This window comes from Gopherus evgoodei, chromosome 7 (genome assembly GCF_007399415.2).
Source record: "Gopherus evgoodei ecotype Sinaloan lineage chromosome 7, rGopEvg1_v1.p, whole genome shotgun sequence".
Taxonomy (NCBI): Eukaryota; Metazoa; Chordata; order Testudines; family Testudinidae; genus Gopherus; species Gopherus evgoodei.
The window spans coordinates 90,923,709-90,944,372 of NC_044328.1; the positions used below are offsets into that span (position 1 = coordinate 90,923,709).

Consider the following 20,664-nt stretch of genomic DNA (forward strand, 5'->3'; position numbering starts at 1 on the left):
CACTAAAGAAATGGGCTTTCCTCTGATTTGAGTTTCCCTCCATTTTTCAGAGAAGTGGGTGATAATTTAGTCATGGACCTTACACTTTTTTTTTTAACTGAATATAAGCAGACCTGAAAGCAATTTAAGGAATTTAATGAATGCCCTTTTCCACCAACATGATAAAACCGAGATCAAGTTAGAATGGGCATCCATATCAGCATGTAGGTAGGGCTTTATAGGTTTGTGGTACGAGTGAGGTTTTCTCAACACTTAAGTACTGATGTAAAATGTATTGGGACTTCATCAGAAATTTTGATGGATGACCTTCCCAAACAAAGAGTTAATCCTGAGCAAAAAGAAATATTGTTTGGCATTAAATTTATATTTTTCAGCACTGACACTTTCAGCAAAATGTATGTTTTTCACTTTAGGATTTTTTTGGGAAGGGGGCAACTACCGAGTTGCCCCAGCATGTCTATGGAGGAACAGTCAAGTAGTCCATACCAAAAGGCTTCACTTAAGCATTCATAAAACTGCAGACACAAATCTGTGTCTGTTGTTATTTGCACTCTGTAAAATGGAAGGTGCAGGAACTGGAGTTCAAGTTGAGGGCCTTGTTCAAACTCAGGATCTGAAAAGTTATCGTGTCTAAATGAGAAATGTCGCTCTTGAAAATTTCTTGAGACCAAGCAGATCAGAAGGGTGGATTTGTTTTTAAAATCTGAGAAGAAAGAGACTGGGGACTAACTGGTTTACACGATTGGTAATAGAAGGTAGAACCTTTTCATGTGTGGTTACTGATTCCAGTCTGATCCTGATTTGTTACCACATAATGGAAGCTCATTGTTCTTTGTGATATGAGTTACTGCTTGCAGTTATTTTCTTAATGGACCATTGTCCCCATCATAGCTGAAAATTAGGAGGGGAATGAGGAGGGGAGCCACACCGGCCTCGACTTGTCGTCTGCGGGTCTCGGTTCTTGGGACTGTCGCCCACTGTGCGGGTAGTCGGACCCAGTGGCTCAGTCAACGGGGGCCCGGCCCTTGGTTCGGGCGGGCACCAACACACAGTTAATTAGGAGCTCAGGCCGCCTGCTGCAAGGCTGAGCAACAATATACAGTCAGTTCGGGGCTCAGACCCTCTGCTGTGGGGCTGAGTAACAATACACAGTTATCCCAGCTCCGGCCCTTTGGTTCAGGGCGGGCTGGCAGGAGTGCGGGTTGCTCGGGCCCTTTGGGACAGGGCCGAGCAGTGGCACAGGCAAAGGGGGGCCAGCCCTTGGTTCGGGCGGGGCACTAGTTACACAGTTATAGCAGCTCTGGCCCTTTGGAGCAGGGCAGAGCAGTGGTGAAGTCAGAGGGGGCCCAGCCCTTGGTTCGGGCGGGGCACCAAACCCAGTTATAACAGCTCTAGACTCTTCGGCCAGGAAGAGGGGGAATCTGCCACCCGGTTATGGGTGGCAGGGGGAATGCAGGCCACCCACTCCACTGCGTTCCAGCTTGGAGCCCTAGTAGCGGTGATCACCGCTGCAAGTGGTCAGTGGGGATCCTGACTGCAACACACTGCCATGGGTATCAGGAGGTCTGCAGCCTGACTCGGGTCGGCTGCCCCCAGGATACTTCCAGTATCCCCCTCCGAGCCTACCTGGTTCGTGGGATCAGCTTCAGGGATGTCCCACCACATCGGCTCCTCACAGCCAGGGCTGGGCGGCAGGTCTGGCAGCTCTTCTGGGAAGTTCGGCCAGGCCTGTTCCTAGGGTCCTTGGGGCCACAACAGGGGTGGGGTGGCTCCGGCAGCTCCTCATCATAGCAGGCGCGGGGCAGCTCCGGCAGCTCCTCGTCGTAGCGGGCGCGGGGCAGCTCCGGCAGCTCCTCATCGTAGCGGGTGTGGGGCAGCTCCAGCAGCTCCTCGTCATAGCGGGGAAGTTCTGGCCAGTTCGGACACCGGCCTGCGGCCTCAGGAGCTCCCGCAGACAGGTCTGCTCCTGACGGTGGCTGGGCCCCAACTGAGGGCTGAGGGCCGGCTTTTATCCTTCCAGGTCACCGCTTGACCCTCTGGGGGGCAGGACTTCCGCTTAGAGGCCCCGCCCCTATGGATGATTGACGGGGCTCGACCCTCCCGGATGAGGAGGGGAGCCACACCGTCTCGTTACAGTGTGCAAAGAATGCAGCATTGGGCTCTCTATATGTAGTACAATCCTACAGAAGGTGATATTTTACTTGTTTGTTTGGTTGCACCAGGGAGGGGTTGGGGGCACCTGTGCAGAAAATAGCCAGAGCCCCTGAGTGAAAGTTGTGGGAGTATCGGCACTACTAGGAATGCTGGAGAGAGTGTGGCTGGATGACACCCTCATCCCATCATCTTCTATAACAGGGGTTCTCAAACTGGGGGTTGGGACCCCTCAGAGGGTCACAAGGTTATTACACGGGAGGTCATAAGCTATCAGCCTCCACCCCAAAACCTGTTGGCTTCCAGCATTTATAATGGTGTTAAATATATAAAAAAGTGTTTTTAATTTATTAGGAGGTCACACTCAGAGGCTTGCTATGTGAAAGGGGTCACCAGTACAAAAGTTGGAGAACCATTGTTCTATACTAACCAGTAGTCTCATGCTGATACTATGGAGCGTCAAGCTAGACCTTGTTAAAGTGTGTAGCAGATTCTCTCCTGCACATACTCTTGTAACAGGGCATTTGATGTGGGGGGGTTGCGGGCTGGGTGGGAAATACACATATGCTAGTGCACCTGTTAATGGCCCTTGGGCCCTTTAAACTGGGAGATGTAGTTGTTGGTCGGTCACATGTGCCTAATCATGTACACTGCAGGAAACCAGATACAAGGCTTCCTGCATCTGAGGCAGTGATAGCAGAGCTCTCTAGTCGGCGCTGTCTAGTATGGCTCTCTCCCCTTCCAGCTAGCGGAAGCTGGGAAAACGATGGGTAATTATTTTCTATTTATTTGCTCTTATTTTGGACCTCCTGTTGGAAAATAAAGCCAGTGTGGAGGAAAGAGTCTTGAACTAGGGAGCTGGGAGCTTTGTTCTACTTTTCTGGCTGGTGAGTTTGCTCACTGTCTTACAACCCTTTCAGGGACCAGGAAGCATTTGGCCAGAATATCTCCAACCACTTGTACCAGTGGGGTGTTCCACACCTCTCCCCAAGATGGCACTGAAGAAATTCCCAAAGAGAATGTCCAGTTAAAACACACAGATTTGAACAACAGATTCACTTAGTCATGGCCAGATTATACCCATGGGAGAGGGTATGGGGGGCTCAAACTCCATAACACACATCATAGTTTCCTTAAAATCCCCTCAGGTGTGAGGGACTATTGGGACTGCAAAAGAGACCGAGTGTATAGCTTCCCCACACATTTATCATAGGAATCCACTGGGAAGAGAGTCCTCATCCCCACTTGCCCTCCTCCGGCCACTGCTCTCTCCTTACACCCTATACCTGAGCAAAGTCACCTTCAGAATGGGGACAATGTAAGATAAATACTGAATTACTACTTGTTCAACCAATAGTGAGGTAGGCATAGATACAAGAGCAGCGCCAGAGTTTCTGGCGCCCTAGGCAGAATTCAGGGGGCGGGATTTTGTGCGCTCCCCACGGGGCGCACGGATGCTTCCAGTTCCACTCCCATCGGGCTGCCGAAGAAGGACCCTCCACTGAAATGCCGCAGGCGACAGCAACAGTCATTTGAGCTGCTCATTTGCCTGCCGCTGTTTTCCACGGCACATCGGCAAAAGGTCCTTCTTTGGCGGTGCGACAGGAGCAGAACCGGAAGCTCCTGTGAGGAGTGCACAAAATGCTGCCCCCTGAATCCTGGCACCCTAGGCGATTGTCTAGGGTCGCCTAATGGAAATGCCAGCCCTGCATAGATAACTACTGTGCTAGCCATTGCCTGGAGGCACCAGGAGGGAAGGGCACAGAACTGCTGACAATGGCTCCTCCCCTTGTCATTCTAGGACTGTTAAAACTACTTAAGTAAGGATGTAAGGGCTACTGTGGGGTAGAGAGAAAGTGAGAGCATTCAGTGAGCTTGGCCCTTGTCCCTTCTCCTCTGGATAGATCAGCACTGTTTTGCTACACTCCATTCAGAGGAGTAGAGGGCAGTATGAGCCCCTCTGTTACAAGTAATGCCTGAGCTGTTTTTATTATTTGCCTGCATTTCAATGGCAGACATGAAAGTTATGGTGAAGCAAAGCATTTGTTTACATTTTGTGTTTGTCTCGCCTTAGCCATTGAATATACACTGGTGAGTTTCTGACCAATTTCCCATTCAGCTACTCATGCTCTAGCTGTAATATTTGGGCCACATATGCTGCAGTTAGATGCTTATTAAATTAAGTCCAAAGCAGACTACAAAGAGTTACAAAAAGATCTCATGAAATTGGGTGACTGGGCAGCAAAATGGCAGTATTGATATTCAGTATTGATAAATGCAAAGTAATCCACGTCAGAAAACATAATCCCAAATATACCAAATAATGGGATCTAAATTAGCTGTTAGCACTCAAGAAAGAGATATTGAGTCATTGTGGATAGTTCTCAGAAAATATCCAGTGTGTAATGGTAGTCAAAAAAGCTAGCAATGTATAGGAAGCATTAGGTGAAGGATAGATAATAAGACTGAAGAGATCATAGTGCCACTACAAATATTCATGGTATGACCTCACCTTGAATACTGCATACAGTTCTGATCATCCATAAAAAGATATATTAAAATTGAAAAAACTATAGAGAAGGACAACAAAACTGATTAGGGATATGGAACAGCTTCTGTGTGAGGAGAGATTAAAAAGACTGGGACTTTTCAGCTTGGAAAAGACACTAAGGGGGGATATGATTGAGGTCTATAAATCATGGCTGGTGTGGAGAAAGTGAGTAAGGAAGTGTTATTTACTCCTCATAACACAAGAACCATGGGTCACCCAATGAAATTAATAGGCAGCAAGTTTAAAACAAAAGGAAGTATTTCTTCACACCATGCACAATCAACCTGTGGAACTCTTTACCAGGGGATGTTGTGAAGGCCAAAACTATAACAGGGTTCAAAAGAGAATTAGTTAAGTTCATGGAAGATAGGTCTATCAATAGCTATTAGCCAAAGTGGTCAGGATGCAACCCAATGCTCTGGGTGTCCCTAGTCTCTGATTGCCAGAAGCTGGGAATGGATGACAGGGGATGGATCACTTGATGATTGTTTTGTTCATTCCCTCTGAATCACCTGACATTGGCCACTGTCAGAAGACAGGATACTGGGCTAGATGGACCATTGGTCTGACTCAGTTTGGCTGTTTGTATTATTATTCCTTGAGGAATTCTATACCACTGTGCACATGCAAAATTCATGTCCCCCACCAATTTTTGTTTCCCTCAAAAAAAAAATGACTTCTGACGGGGAAGCAAAGGGAAGCCGCAAAAGTGATCATGTGTCCCTCCCCAGCAATGCAGGCACATCATTTTGGGTGCCTAGAGTAGATGGTGGAGAGAGAAATCACTGTAGGGCTGAAGACACTCCAGTTAGTGGCTCGTAACCTGCGTCAAGCTCAGATTCTAGTCCTGGTTGAAATGGGGCAGGTCAGATTGGACTTCCTCTTCTCTTGTAAGGAGCATCTGTAGCCAGGTCAGACACCCCCCAGAAACCTTCCTCTGTCTGCAGAAAGCTCTGCACCATATCCCCCAACACCAGTTTCTGCACCCGTCATTCCTCAGATGGGGGGGGGTCAGTGTATGGGGACCTACTCCCCCATCTGCCCAATCCCCAGTGCATCCAGACTTCCCATACCCATACCCCTTGCTGAGCCTCATCCCCTGCCAGCACCCAAAACCGCCTCTCCACTGAGCCTGCATCTGAACTCTTACCCTGCCAAGCCTCACCCCCTGCATCTGGAGTGCCCTTGCACTCAGAACCCCCTCAGAGTGCCTCTCTCATGCATTCAGACCCCCACAAGCCCCTCTTTCCGCATTCGGATCCCCAGCCCTGCATCCAGACTACCCTCACGCTTGAATCCCCACCTCTCTGCACCTGGACCCCCACACTGCCCTCTGCACTTAGACCTCACCCCACTGAGCCCCAACCAGATGCACTGAACTTCCACCACCCCACTCCCCGAACCTAGACCCCCCCAGTAAGTCCCCCACACCAAGACCTGCCTCAAAGCTCCAGCCATCTTCACCTAGACCCTCCATGCAGAGTTCCATTCTACCTGCACCCAGAACCCCACAATGAGACCCTGTGCATCAAGATCCCCCTGCACCTGGATCCCCCACACTGAGCTGCCCACATCCAGATAGCCTCACACAGAACCCTTTCATCCCACTGCTGGATCCACCCACTCTAAGCTTCTCCACACTTGGATCCTGCTGGGCTGAGCCTGCCTGCCCATACCTGGATGGGGGGCCAGGGCTGGGTGGGCGTATGAGACTCTGTACCTCTCATTTGCTATCTTGGTGAGTCTGGTGTGGAGGGGCAGGGCCCTGGGGTGTTTCTGGAGCAGGCTTCACCATCAAGTCTATGTCTTGGGAAGGGGGACTGGGAGCTGCAGGGTGATCTCCTACCTCTGTTCAGCCATGCTGGGGCCTCCATGTTTATTTATTGACAAATAAAATATGCAGAATTTTGTAGAATTTTTAAATACCATGTGCAGAATTTTTATTTTTGTGTGTGCAGAATTCCTTCAGGAGTATGTTATTTGTTTACATTTTTAATGGATTTAAATAAATAGATCTATGATGGAAGCATTTCTTTTGGTCTTAGGTTTTGTAAAAACTTGTTCTGATCAGTCAATGTCCCTTCCAAGTCAATCTTGCAATGTGCTGAGTGCCCTCAATGGAATTTGTGGATACACTGCCCTTAATAGGATCAGACCTTTAATTTGCACAATTAATTTTAATGGATGGTAGTGAATCTTGTCTGGCTCTGTTATACTGATTGATAGCTTTAGTCAGATGATAAATTGGGGAAGGAAAGAACAATCATATAAGATGTGTAACATGCACTGCACACAAAGTAGCTGATATGCATTAACCAAGCAAATTTGCTTGTTTTCTTCATTTATATTTTTTACCATGTACAGCCATTTGGGACCACTTTTATATAATGCTTTCTGTGCATTAATTCAAGAGTATCTATATCTCAGCCTTAATGCTTGCTGTCTTGGGAAGGTACTGCCTCGTAAAAGCTAATGTATCTTTCCTGCTTGCAATATTTTACAGTGTGATAAGAGCCTCACTCTGAAGAGGAGACACAGGAGATCAGTCACAACCAAAGAGATGTTCAGAAGTAGAATTTTTACGTGGGTGTGGGGATGTGGGGAAGCGTATATTTCAGAAAGGAAATCACTGGTGAAAAAATAAATACAGATAAATGGGTATCAGTGTAACATTCTTAATTCTGTAGCTTAGCTCAACCTTGAGATTGGAATAAGGAAAAGACCAAAGAAAATGAAAGAAAGAAATGGATTCCTTTTTATATTTTATGTCCTATATTCACAGGGATGCACAGGTGCAGCAATTGCTTTTAAAATGTTACTTGTTTGGCAGAATTAAGGCCCTGAGTTTGGCAAAGAGCCAAGCTTCCCAGTGGCATAAGCAGGTGTAATTCCATTGGTATCTGTGGAGTTGAGTCTGTTCACTGAAATCAAGAGTTGCATCTGCTCATGCCACCAATGAACGTGGACCCAGCACTTTAGTGTGGGACATTGTCAGCTTGGGACAAGTATTAGGCTTAACAATCCTTTCCCTTCCAGAATTAATTCCATTTCCAAAGAAGAGATCATATTTCCTTCAGACAGCTTGGGCTGGAGGATTTGCAGGAGCAATGTGATTCAGAATACATCACTTTATAAATTACAGACTCACTGGACTAATTTTTTCCATTGGTTAGGCCATGCAAAGCCTCCAGAATCATTGGTTAGGCCATCAGCATTGATTGAGGATGTGGATATATAACTCAGAAGAGAATCCAGGCTTCTTGAGTCTAGGTTATTACTCTCTATTAAGTGGAACATTTCTAGTTTTGCTGTAGGGCAGGAATTCAACCCTTCACTGGAATAATGGATGCAAAATGGCCCTAATAGCCTATGTCCTGGCTATTATCCAGCAACTCCAGGATCAGAGTTGCTAGCCACTTCTCCTCTGTTTCTGTGCTGGAGTTGTGCACCAGCACATGAATCTAGGCTTGGTGTATGTAATATATATGTGGAAAAGGTAAAATCTTGCTGAAAACTTTATATCATGCTGTCTGTAGTGGCTCATGACCGTGAGTGCCAACCTCAGGGTGGATGGTCAAGAAACAGGGCACAAACCCCAAACTGGTTGTGTGTTTTATGCTTAGATTTCACCAATCAAGTAACAAATGTGAACTCCTACAGCACCATAACAGCCTTAATAGAGTACCCCAGGGGAATGTCTGTGGTTCCCTGATCTATCGTGCCACCCAGGCAAGCCTGCCTCTGTGATAGATGATCCTTCACACCAAAAATCACAACAATATTCAGGTTACTCCCAGTCCCAAAGGACCAATTACTTACCCAGGTCAACTGTACTCTGATCTGAGACCAAAGACAGCACTTGTAACCAGTCCTGTGACTAACTAAAGGTTTGTTTATTAACTAGGAAAAAGAAACGGGAAGTTAATTACATGGTTAAAGCAAGTAAACATATACACAAATAAGTTACAAGCTTAAGTTCAAAAGGTAATAGAAGCTTCTATAATAAGCACATTTTATGTCCTTTATGGCTAACCCAAGCCAAGCAGCTTGGGGATCTCTTGCTTATGCTTAGGAAGCTTTGCTCCTCAGAGTGCAGACAGCATAAAGATAACAATTTCCCTTTAACAGACATTTTTGTTCCCTTCCCTCAGCATTCAAGCTGCGATGGGACTTGGACTTGTGCACATGCTCTCTTCAGGAGTGGTGAGAAGCAATCACAAAACTTTTTTGTCCACAATGACTTGTCTGATGTCTGTAGACCTTCTTTTTGTTGGGGAGGAGACAACACTTCTTGTAAATTAGCATTTCCCACTTGGTAATGCTTTTCCCCTGACTATCGGGAATTTACAGTCTTAGCAAATATTTTTATAGTTACAGAGTAAACATTTAAACATTACTTTATAACCCAGGATACAGACATTGTAAGTAGGATTAATACATGTATCATCCTACAAGCATTCCATAAAGTCTAAACATTAAATATGTTCTTATAACTCTAATATCTATTTCAACAATACTAACACATGTAAACTAGAGTGGTTTCCAACTATGCATTGGTCAGTGTTCAGTAAGGCCCAGGGCCTTGGCATGAGCTGGCACCTGGACTGCCAGCATCACAGCTTAATATTGAATTTCATGGCTTTTGTTGATTTAAAAACCTATTGAATTAAGATTCTTAAGTAGGTCTGGTGGATTTACCTTAATTGTGGAAATCAGGTAACTTAAGCACTATGATTGTTCTGCCACTGCCTTGCTGTGTGGCTTTGGTCAGAGCGCTTAAATCTGTCTCTCATTATTCCAATTGTATAGCATTATTCTGTCTATCTTGCTTTCGTCACTGTGATGTTATAGGACTTAATTAAATACCCGCAATATGTGAGTCAATTATGTTCACTGTATTACAGTTTTGTTCTCATAATTTTTATAAAACAAACAAAATTTACTGACTGATGAAGATATGCATGTGCATATACCAAGTTTCTATGTCATCGTATTTCTGTAATCTTTATCCTTTCTCATCTCATTGCTACACCCCTGTTCCCCTCACTAACATCCGGTCTAATGCTCAGAATGTAAGTTCTTTGGGGCTGGGACATAAGCTATCCTGTTTCTGTCCTCACCACTCACAAAAATCCAGTAGAGGCATGCCAAGTAGGACCACCTGTCCTAGTTGTATCTTGGGTGGTAGAATTTTGTCAGGAAATGTTATTATATCTGCTCATTGTTACCATAATGTGATGGGTGTGGCAATGTCCTGCAGTATCATTGAAAGATCATATTATGTTAAGTTTCTGTATTATTGTGGGCTGGGATTGTAGGAAACCTTTTGGTGGGCGTGGAGGGCATGTGACCAATGTTAGAACTGGGAGTTCAAAAGACTATATTGAAAATGTGCCAGACAAGATGAATTTGGGGGACAATAAATGTTAAATGGATTTCCAGGAGATTCCTTAGGGAGTTGTTAATGAAAGTTCCTCACTTCTGGTTATGTGAAAACCCAGCCTTTTGAAGCTATGCCTTGAGGAGATGGTCATTGTCTGCTGGTTACCTGCAGAAGACCAAGATCAAAGGCCCAAGCTGATTAAAAAAATGACTGATCTGCTCAGCCTGTATCCTCATTCTGGATCTAAGGCAGATGGACTTGTACCTATAGGGATAAAACAAGTTTTGAAGGACTAAAACCTACCAGAGCCCTAGGATGGAGTTAGGGTGACCTTTAGTGAGTTTTATAGCATGTGTATAGGAATTTTTGTTGTTTTAATATTTTTCTCTATAATGCTTAAGAAAAAATGTGCTTTCTTTGAAGAAGCTTGTGGTAATGTGTAATGCAGGCAGTGCATTGGTCATAGCCTTCAAAGAGCTAGCAAAGTGCAGGTACTGGCCTGTTTAGGCAGTCTGGCTTATTGGGGATCTGAGTGTAAATCCAGGGAGCTGAGCAACCTTAAGACCCCTGGTCAGGAAAGAGTGACATTGATCTCTATTCAAGAGAGGTGACATCTGGGAGCAGGAATCCTTTAAGTGAGTGCCGTTGGTGGACCATAGAAGGTGAAAACAGGTGCAATTAACATGAAACTTTGACATAAATGTTGTCACTGACCTACTCGTTACTGTAACACCTCAGAACTTTGTGCAACTTACAGTGAAGGTAACCAGAATACTGCTCCTTCTGGTCTCTGTCTCTTCCTTTAAATTGATTTCTGGTTTCTGAATATGTATGATTCTACTAGAGATCTTTTATAATATCACCCTTTAACCCACCCACCCACTCCCCGCATAGAAATTAAGCTATTTCTTGATCTTACCAGGCTCATAGCCTAATATAGTTTTCTCCATTAGAGAGAAGAGAGGAATCTGAAGGTTGAGGGTTCTGATTCAGTCTAGGTTGGTTTATTGTACAATATGTGTGCTTTTCCTGTTTTTTATATTTCTTTTTTGTAGTGCAGCTATGGTTAGAATATGAGTAGAGAAGCAATTGATTTAAAAAGGACCCATTCTTATTGACCAGATCAGCTTCCCATGGGAATTCTGAACCATGCCTGCTTGCTTTGCCTGAAGAATTGCTCTGTGTAGCTCAAAAGCTTGTCTCTTTCACCAACCAAAGTTGGTCCAATAAAAGATGTTACCTCAGTCATCTTGCCCCTCTAATATCCTGGGACCAACACAGCTACAACACTACTTGCTTTATTGACTATTTTACTCCCGTTTTTGCTACAGAGCTAATATAAATTTGGGAGAGTGAACTGAATTATGTTTTGATTGGAACATCATTTGCAGACTCATTAACTAACCCAGCTTCAAACCCATGATTTTCATGGTTTCAGTACCATTATTACACATAAGGCAGTTTGTCATGTCAAAGTACTGGAAGGTGCACAGTTGTGTCATAGCAGAAAGTTGGGAAGAATCAGAATCATAGCTGAACAAAACAAATAATAGGACATTAGAAATATATATTATTACAGTATTTGTATCTTATAAATAAGACCAACAGAGGGTGGTGGGAAGCCATGATTGCCTTTGTGTTTATATAGTGCCTAGCACAGTGAGGTCCTTGTCTATGGTTGAGGTTACAGTAACAAAAAATAAAAAGATGAATTATTATCCCCATTTTACAAATTGCAACTCAGATACAGAGATGGTGACCTGCCCAGAAAGCAAGTGTCTGCTTGGAGGCCTGTGACAAAGAGAGATCTGTTGAACCAAGATGTTTTGAGAAACAGTCCAGTGCCTTAATCACCAGAGCAGCCATCACTTGTCCGGTCTCATTCTGTAAAGTAAAAGATGAAGCATTTACTTAACTTGAAGAAGATGCTTAAGTCCCATTGACTTAAATCAAAGCTGACTCTAAGTCAAAGACTAATTGATTTTAATTAACTTAAAGAAGTGCTTAGCCACTTTCCTGGATCAGGGCTAAAGTGTTTTGCTGCGTCCAAAACTAAATTGTGTTCCAGATTTAATAAAAATTAGCAAAACCTTCATTTAAATAGGGAAAATCCATACTTTACATAAACTATGGAATGCTCCACTGAAGCTCTGCAGGCTGGTAGGACTTGGGACACATTGTATCAGTTACACTTGATTCATTTTTGGAAGGTTGTCTAAATAGCCATATAGGCTGGAAACTTTTATTTATTTTTTTTTAAAAAGTAAGCTAATGCAGCTCCACACACAGGTCTATGGAACATCCAGCAATCTGTTTTAAATTGCAAAAATCGCAAAGTCCATGACTAACACAGACAGCATAACAGATTCTCAGTCTTGGTGAGGATTGTGAGCCAGAACGAACTCTGTTTTCAGATCCCAGGATGCATTTTTAAGGCTGCTGGTATGAAAACCATTCTTTTTTACTGGTAAACTGAGCAAAGGCAAATCAGGCACAATAAATATGGAATCCCAGATGTCATTTTTACAGTCACTTTTCAAAGCATAAATGCATCCCTCATTTCCAAGCTGCTTTGAGTTAGTGGGTGTTGAGATTAATGCAGAATTATTTTGTCATCTGCTAAACATTTTCTAGTTGTCTTTATAGTCATTGATCCTTATTTTTCTTGTTTGTTTCTTTGCAAAATAAGCTGCTTTGTAATGAAGCAGAACTAAGCAGCCTGATCTCTGGTGTGGTTCAATATTTTGCTTTTCCTTTGCCCTCAAATGTGGTGACCCACTTCCCAAAAGAACCAGAAAACAAAAGAAAAATTAAATTCTTACCTGGTTTGGAACAGTTACCTCTCTTTGGAATTATTTCTTGTAATAAAATACCATGTTTATTGTTGTGGACTTCTGTAGTAACAAAATATTCTACACCCTTGTGAGAGAGGGAGATAAGGATGACTTTATGCAGCACTGGAAGCCAATTGTAATGTACTATTGACATGCTCTGGAGGTTCCTGACCAAGGTTTTGGGGGAAAGGGGTGTCTGTAGAGAATCTATCCCATGATTTCTACTAGATCCAGCCAGCTGATGCCAGAAAAGTGTTTAGTGAGAGCTTTGTGACTACCTATGTAGTGTAGACATGAGCAGGGTGACCAGATAGCAACTGTGAAATAGTGGGACGAGGTGGAGGGTACTAGGTGCCTATATAAGTCACCCAAAACTGGATTGTCCCTTTAAAAATGGGACATCTCGTCACCCCCTAGACATGAGCAATAAAGCTCATAATGATGTTACTCAATATTAAGTCTAAGTGCTTGGATTTAGGAGCTTCCAATAACCTGGATACAACTGCAGTCATATCTTGAGATTACAACAGCTGCTTAACAGCATAGGGGAAATTCAAGTAGACAGAATGTAATTACCAGAGTTGGAATTGGCCAGGGGTCTGGGGTTAACTAGAAAAATGCCATGAGATCTTCTGTGGCCACAGATTATCATGATGTTACTTTTGTATGTAATCCAAAACATGGACTTATTGTTAGGAATATTGTCATAGAAAGAATCCACCCAGCATATAAAGCAGTATCTATGTGTAACAATGCACGTGCTGGAAAACCTAGGGAGAAAGTGTATTAGACAGTGTGGCTTTGAAGCAGTTTGGATAAATTGTCTAAAAATCAAAAGGGGTGATCAACAATGAGGCTAGGTAATTGGTATTTTAAGTTGTCCCAGAGGTTCTAATATCAAGGAAGCAGTCCTGTGTGCCACTGCCAAGTAACCGAAATTATACTAAAATCATAAATGAGACATTGCACATTTTCTACACAAACATACACATGCCTAACCTCCGGCTCTTGTGAGATTTCTTAGGCCTGCCTCCAAAAATATCAGGCCTTCAGGGCTGCAAATAGAAACAGTGACGTTGAACAGAACGGGAGCAATAGAGAGATGAATCCTGTCCGTGCAGGCTATGAAGAAGAGATTCTGCCTGCCCCCGTTGTTCAGAAGAACAATGAGAGAAATGGGGTGAGACACAGTGATGGGGGATCTAAGAGGAAGAGAGGGAGTGGGTAAGGAAGCAGAGCTAGCTGTGAAGTTGCTGCAGGGGAAACAGGGCATCTCCCCCTGAAGATGTGGAGAAAAAAAGTACTTTGGTTCCCAACAGGCAGTGAATATTCAAATTTATGTAAATAAGCAATTGCCCTTATGTAAATTTGACCTGCAGGCTTTTGAGAGCCTAATGTGAGCAGGCCTGGCCAAATCCCCCAGAAGACATTTTGACTATAAAATTCATCCAGATGGGATTTTAAATGCTAAATTTCATAATTACCCCCAGAGCCGGCACTTCCATCTAGGTGACCTAGGCGGTCGCCTAGGGCACCATAATTTGGGGGTGCAGCATTTTGCTGCCTTTGGCGGCAATTCAGCAGTGGGGGGTCCTTCCGCTCTCTGGGTCTTTGGCGGCAATTCTGCAGTGGGTCCTTCACTTGCTCCGGGACCCGCCGCCGAAGTACCCCGAAGACCGGGAGCGCGGAAGGACCCCTCCCCGCCGCAGAATTGACGCCAACGACCAGGAGTGCGGAAGGACCCCTGCCGAGGGCACCAAAAACCCTGGCGCCGCTCCTGATTACCCCTCCTTTACATCCCATCTGACACTGTTCTAGCATTCTGGCTAGTATTCTAGACTATTGTCAAATTAAGAAGTATTCATCCTTGGCACACAGCTATTTCACTTCTCCCAGGATAATATTTCAGCACGATGAAAAAATATTGCCATAGCATAATTCTCCTTTGTTGTTTTGTGTTAGCAATAAGCCTGCAAACTCAAAGATGCTCTGCACTTACTAGGGTGGCAGCCAGAGTCCAGTTTTATGGCAAATCTACACACACACACCCCAACCTTGTAATTCAAAACCAAATATTCCTCATGGTTTCAGGATTTGAAAATGGAATGATCTTCTCTTGGGTGAGTGGGCAAGCAGGCAAGCTGAGGAGTCAGCTATGTGGTCCTGACACTTGAAGACTTCCACCGACCCCTAAAGCCTGATTCCTCTTTGACACCTGCTTGTGGGCATTTGGCTTCTCCCCTAAATCCTCTTATTTTCTACCATCTCCTCTATATTCTCTGTCACTGCTGTCCACAGTGCTTCCACTGCCTCCCACCTCAGTCCATCCTTCTGCATGGATGCCAAGGTTTGCAGAGCTCCATGTGTGATACACCTTGTCATTGAGAGTCCAGTGGGGATGAGGGCAGGCACAATGGGCTGGGAGAGGAAAGCAAATGTGTGAATGTTGAGATATGCGCTTGATTCTGCTCTGCTGCCTTCTCCTGCTCCCTCCTTGACACACCCAGATACCTCATCTCCTTCTCCCTGGAACCTCCCTTCCCAAATAGGGAATAAGGGCTGACTAGCAGAATTGATCTCAGGAAGGGCTGCAGGGAGGAGTGGAATGCAAGCAGTGTAAACTGAAAGAGTTGTACTGCAGCTGGACTTCTGGCATGGCATAGCCTAGGGGTTCCCTCTTCCTCATAGACCAGGCTGCAGCCCTCAGGTACAGCCTGGTTCCTATGCAGAGGGGATCCTGCTGCAATCTCTAATCCTCTCTGGCTCTCAATACTCCCCTCCAGAAAGACATAGGAAGTCTGGGTGCATTGAAGAAGGCAGGAAAGCCCGCATCTGGAGTCCCCACTGAGCCTCTGTTGCTTGGCTGTCACCTGGAGCCTGGACAGGATGCTTATTCAATGTGTGGCCAGGGGCTCAGAAGGCAGTCCAGAGCTAAGTTGATGGAGTGCTTAAAAGTTTAAATGCATAAGAACTTCAATGTCCAGAGCTGGCATCCTAGTCCCTAGCTAGCTACAGAAGTATCCTTTCTGCTTGGCTGTCCAAAAATCCTTTAACTCACCCTACAAAACTATCCTTCATGAGTCCCTCTGCTTCATTCTGCCCCCTAAAGCTCCCACTGCTCCTATAATTCCTCTTCCTCTATCATATATCCTGGCACACTCCTGTTTGGCCCCAATATGCTATGTAATAGACCTCCTGCACTGTGTCCTCCTGTAACTCCCAGAACGTTCCCTCTTCCTCATAACATGCTCATTCATCTTCCTGCCCCCAACCACTTGGCTCCCCTGAACCTCCAACATGTCCTCAGAAATAAACATCTCCTTCAACCCCCCCCCAGCACTCCACTCTCCTGTGCCCCCAACACCGCCCCAACAACCCCTCCTAGCAGGATTCACCACAACATTTCTTATGTATGTGATGATGTCTTACTATTGCTGGGGGATTCCATGTGGATGCACAACACTAGTCCCACTCTCTTTGTTCCTCCTTCCTCCTCTTCTGAGCAAGATTTACTCTCACCTACTGTTGGGGAGAGGAGACTGGGAAACTTGATCTCTGGTGTCTGAGCTGTAATGGTTCATGTTTCCGAGCTTGTATCTGCAGCCATGATGGTTAGAAACTTACCTTCCTCCCCATCCCCCCCTGGCTGAATGTAATCATAGGAGCTGAAGCTTTCAGAAAAAAATTAAATATCATGAGAGTTGTCAACACTATTCTTGGGGATTCCTTCTGTCATCATTGTTCTGTTTGCAGTACCTGGGATTCTGAAAGTCCCAGTCAGATTTGTGGACTCCAAACAAGTTATGTGAATGGAATTATCAAGCTTAGCAGCCTTTCTATAGAGTGACTGAAATCAGGAGGGCTGCTGCTCACAGTGCAGCTCTGACAAAAGGTTTGCTGGCATGTACGTATTATATACATATAAAATGATGGGGTCTAAATGAGCTGTTACCACTCAAGAAAGAGATCTTGGAGTCATTGAGCGGATGTTTTCAGAGAACTATCCACAGTGTGCAGTGGCAGTCAAAAAAGCGAACTGAATGTTGGGAATCATTAAGTAAGGGATAGATGATAAGACAGAAAATATCATATTGAAACTATATAAATCCCTGATATGCCCGCATCTTGAATTCTGTGTGCAGATGTGGTTGTCACATCTCAAAAAAGATATATTGGAATTGGAAAAGGTTCAGAAAAGGGCAACAAAAATTACTAGGCGTATGGAATGGCTTTTATATGAGGAGAGATTAATAAGACTGGAACTTTTTAGCTTGGAAAAGGATTGAGGTCTGTAAAATCATGACTGATGTGGAGAAAATAAATAAGGAAGTGTTATTTATTCCTTCTGATAACACAAGAACTAGAGGTCACCAAATGAAATTAATAGGCAGCAGGTTTAAAACAAACAAAAGGAAATATTTCTTCACACAATGCACAGTCAACTTGTGGAACTCTTTGCCAGAGGATGTTGTGAAGGCCAAGACTATAACAGGGTTCAAAAAAGAACTAGATACATTCATGGATGATAGGTCCATAGATGACTATTAGCTAACAGCCAATCTCTGTTTGCCAGAAGCTGGGAATGGGCAACAGAGAATTGATCACTTGATGATTACCTGTTCTGTTCATTCCCTGTGGAGCACCTAGCATTGGCCACTGTCAGAAGACAGGATACTGGGCTAGATGGACCTTTGGTCTGACCCTGTATGGCTGTTCTTATGTCACCAGCTGGAATTTGGCATCATGGAACTGAATAGGTTGGGATTTTCTATCCATTGCTTTACTGTTATGATTTTTGGTTTAAATTTTGTTCACATTTACAATTTTCACTCGTGATCATAGATTAATCCTTCTATATTTTTATTTTAAATTAAAATTTGCATCTTAATGCTAAATTAGAAAATAAGAACAGTTAAACTGTATGAAGTGTACTATCTAGGAAAATGCTGTCACCATATCCATGAGGGTTAGCTATTGGAATGATCTAGTTAATACTAAATTAGGATTAATGTGTATCCCCTTTAAAAGTCATAAAAGTACAAACAAAAACCTTGAAGTGGTGATTTTGGGTCAGAGTTTAAAGGTATTTAAGTGCTAAAAGACGCAGATAGATGTCTAGTGGGATTTTCAAAAGCACCAACTCAGTATGAATTAAATATTCCAGAGAGGTCCCACTGGTGGGAGGTAGGTGCGTAGGTGCTTTTGAAAAATCACACAAGGCACCTATTTGCATCTTTCAGTGCCTAAACATTTTAAAAATTTGGTCTTACTCCTTAAGGTTACTGCTACTTTTGCTTAACTTCATCCTTTTAATTCAGAGTTCCTGAGGTCTGCCATAATCCCAGTTGTCCCAATAAAGAGAGAATCTTCTTCTGTCATGATTCATGTAGCAGTACTAAGCAAGCATAGGAAAGAGTGGGAGTATGTTGGGTTTCAGGTCTATAGATACTTTGGGGTTCAGTTACTAATTTTTCTGTATAGTCACCATTTGAAATTGTGCTGTCTGTGGGAGACCTTTTCAAGTACTGAAGTTCCCTATTAAGGTATAACAGTGATGTTTGTGATCTGTAGTATACTGTCTCGCAGAGAGACAAAGCTCAGGAATGGAAATTATGCGCAGATTTTAAATGAGGCTGGGAGCTGTTCTTCTAACTTCATCATTGTGAATGGTCTTCATTTATTGTGGAAAGAAGAGTATTCAAGGGAAACTGCGCTCCATAGTTGAAAGAAGTAATGGTTATGAACTGCCATTTAATCAGGAAGGCTAATTAAGTCTTAGCTCTAAATGTTTCCATGGGAGAGATGCTACATATGGTTTACTATAGTTGGAACTGCAGTTGCAGGCAGTTATGTAGCCCTTCATTGGGCAAAAACCGAAAGCTCATAAAAAGAGGGTGTTCAAGTTGTTTGGTTTTCACAGAGATCTTGAATTCTGTAGAATTATCCCTAGTCTAAAGATCAGATCTCTGAGCTAGTTCCCTAAAAATGAAATGAGCCGTTGACAAAACAGATTCATTTGGTGGGAAATGCTGAATGATCTCAAAGATTGTAGAGTGTACATCATAAATGACATTTTTATACCTTTTTAATAACATCAGTCTTAATAGCACATAATAAATACACATGCAACTTGTACACAGATAGAAAACCAGTCCTTTAACAGAATTATTGTTTAACCTTTCAGCAATACAACACATGTATAGCTTTATAAAGCAATAGGAAGAGATAAGGTACTTGAACACAATTATACACTAGCTAATCAGATGCAAGCAAAGGCCCAGTCCTGTAGTCCTTAGGCAAAACTCCCAATAAAATTACTTGAAGGTAGGCAGACCCACATTGCCTATATTAGACACAATATGAAGTAAGAGGATAAATTCTGCACTAGCAATAGAGTAATCCAGAAAAAAATGTGCTTTCTTAGCTGTGGGAAGTGTGGCCTAGTGAACAGAGCGCTGGCCTGGGACTCGAAAGAACTGGGTCCCATTCTTGGCTCTGCCACTAGCCTGCTGGGCAAACTAGGGAAAGTCACTTCAACTCTCCATGCTTCAATTCCCCCATCTGTAAAATGGGGGTAATGATACTGATGACCTCTGTAAAGTGTTTTGAGATCTACTGATAAAAAGTGCAATAGAAGAGCTAAATATTATTATTGTAATTTGGAAACTCTGAGATCACATGTGAGAGATCTTACTGCCCTAGTTTTTTTCTGCTACCCTAGTGTGTACTTTTCTGACATCCGTTCTCACATCTGGTCCTGTTATGAAGTTTCATCATTGTGTCGGCTAGTGCTGAGATAGTAGCTGAGCTATTACTAGTAGCATATTGTCATGAGTGGCCCTTGCAGAAGGATTCAATTAACAATGTCTTTGAATGTCTCCAAATCAAGCTGTGGTTGGACAGGAGGAGGGCAGGAGAAATAGCTGCAACCACAGGTTAAATAACTTTGAGATGCTGGAGGGAGGCTGAGGAATAATATTTCTCATCTAATATCCACGGGCAGCTAAGAATACAAATGTTTCCAGGCTGTGGTCTCATTTTCTCAAGTAAATTAAAATGGAATATTGTTTTCATGGTTACCCGAGGATGTTTATTTCTCTGCATTCCATTTGTTCTGTTATGGATTATTGTCCCAATGTTTCTCACTGGTATTCTTCTCTTTCCAGTCTGTCCATTGCCCATTTAGTTTAATATAAACGACAGTGCCACCCTTCAGAGTGTGAGTCAGAACCAAGATTGTCATAACTTATTCCAAATGTAAGGGAAAATTCTAATACCTGAGCAACATTATGGATAATGGCCATCTGGTTTGAAGCCTCAATCTTATCCTCCTCAATCAGCACTAGCCCACTAGCCTAAATCAGCGCTAGCCCAATCTCCCATTAAGTGCTGCCTGCTGTTGTTGCTGGTTACTAAGTGATTGTGGTCCCAAACTTGTCCTTGGTCCCATTTCAAGGCACTAATTTAAGGTGGAAAGCATCTACAGTTGGATCATTCACATACCTCTTCACCAGCTCCTGGAGTGGGCATGGGCTTGTTTTGATTAAGATCCACTTGATACTACTGCAGTGCTAAGGATAATGAGAGTAGTATTTCCACCATGAGCAATATACCCTGAAAGGCAGATGGACTGGTGGTTAAGGGTGGGATTTTCAAAAGTGCCTATGTGATTTGGGTGCACAGGTCCCACTGAAAGCCACCTAAGCTCTTCTGAAAATTCCACCCACATTTGTAGTCTCATTTGT

General features: G+C 43.6%; 1 protein-coding gene across 5 annotated transcripts in view; it reads left to right on the forward strand.

Annotated features, from left to right (window-relative positions):
* Nucleotides 1-20,664, forward strand: part of SLC6A1 (solute carrier family 6 member 1) — a 122,414-nt gene that overhangs the window by 22,680 nt on the left and 79,070 nt on the right. The window contains exon 2 of one of the 5 annotated variants that reach the window (XM_030569967.1): nt 8,854-8,905. The exons of the other annotated variants lie outside the window; for them this stretch is intronic. The gene's annotated coding sequence lies outside the window, so the exon portion shown is untranslated. The remainder of the gene's footprint in view (nt 1-8,853; nt 8,906-20,664) is intronic. 5 annotated transcript variants of the gene reach the window in all.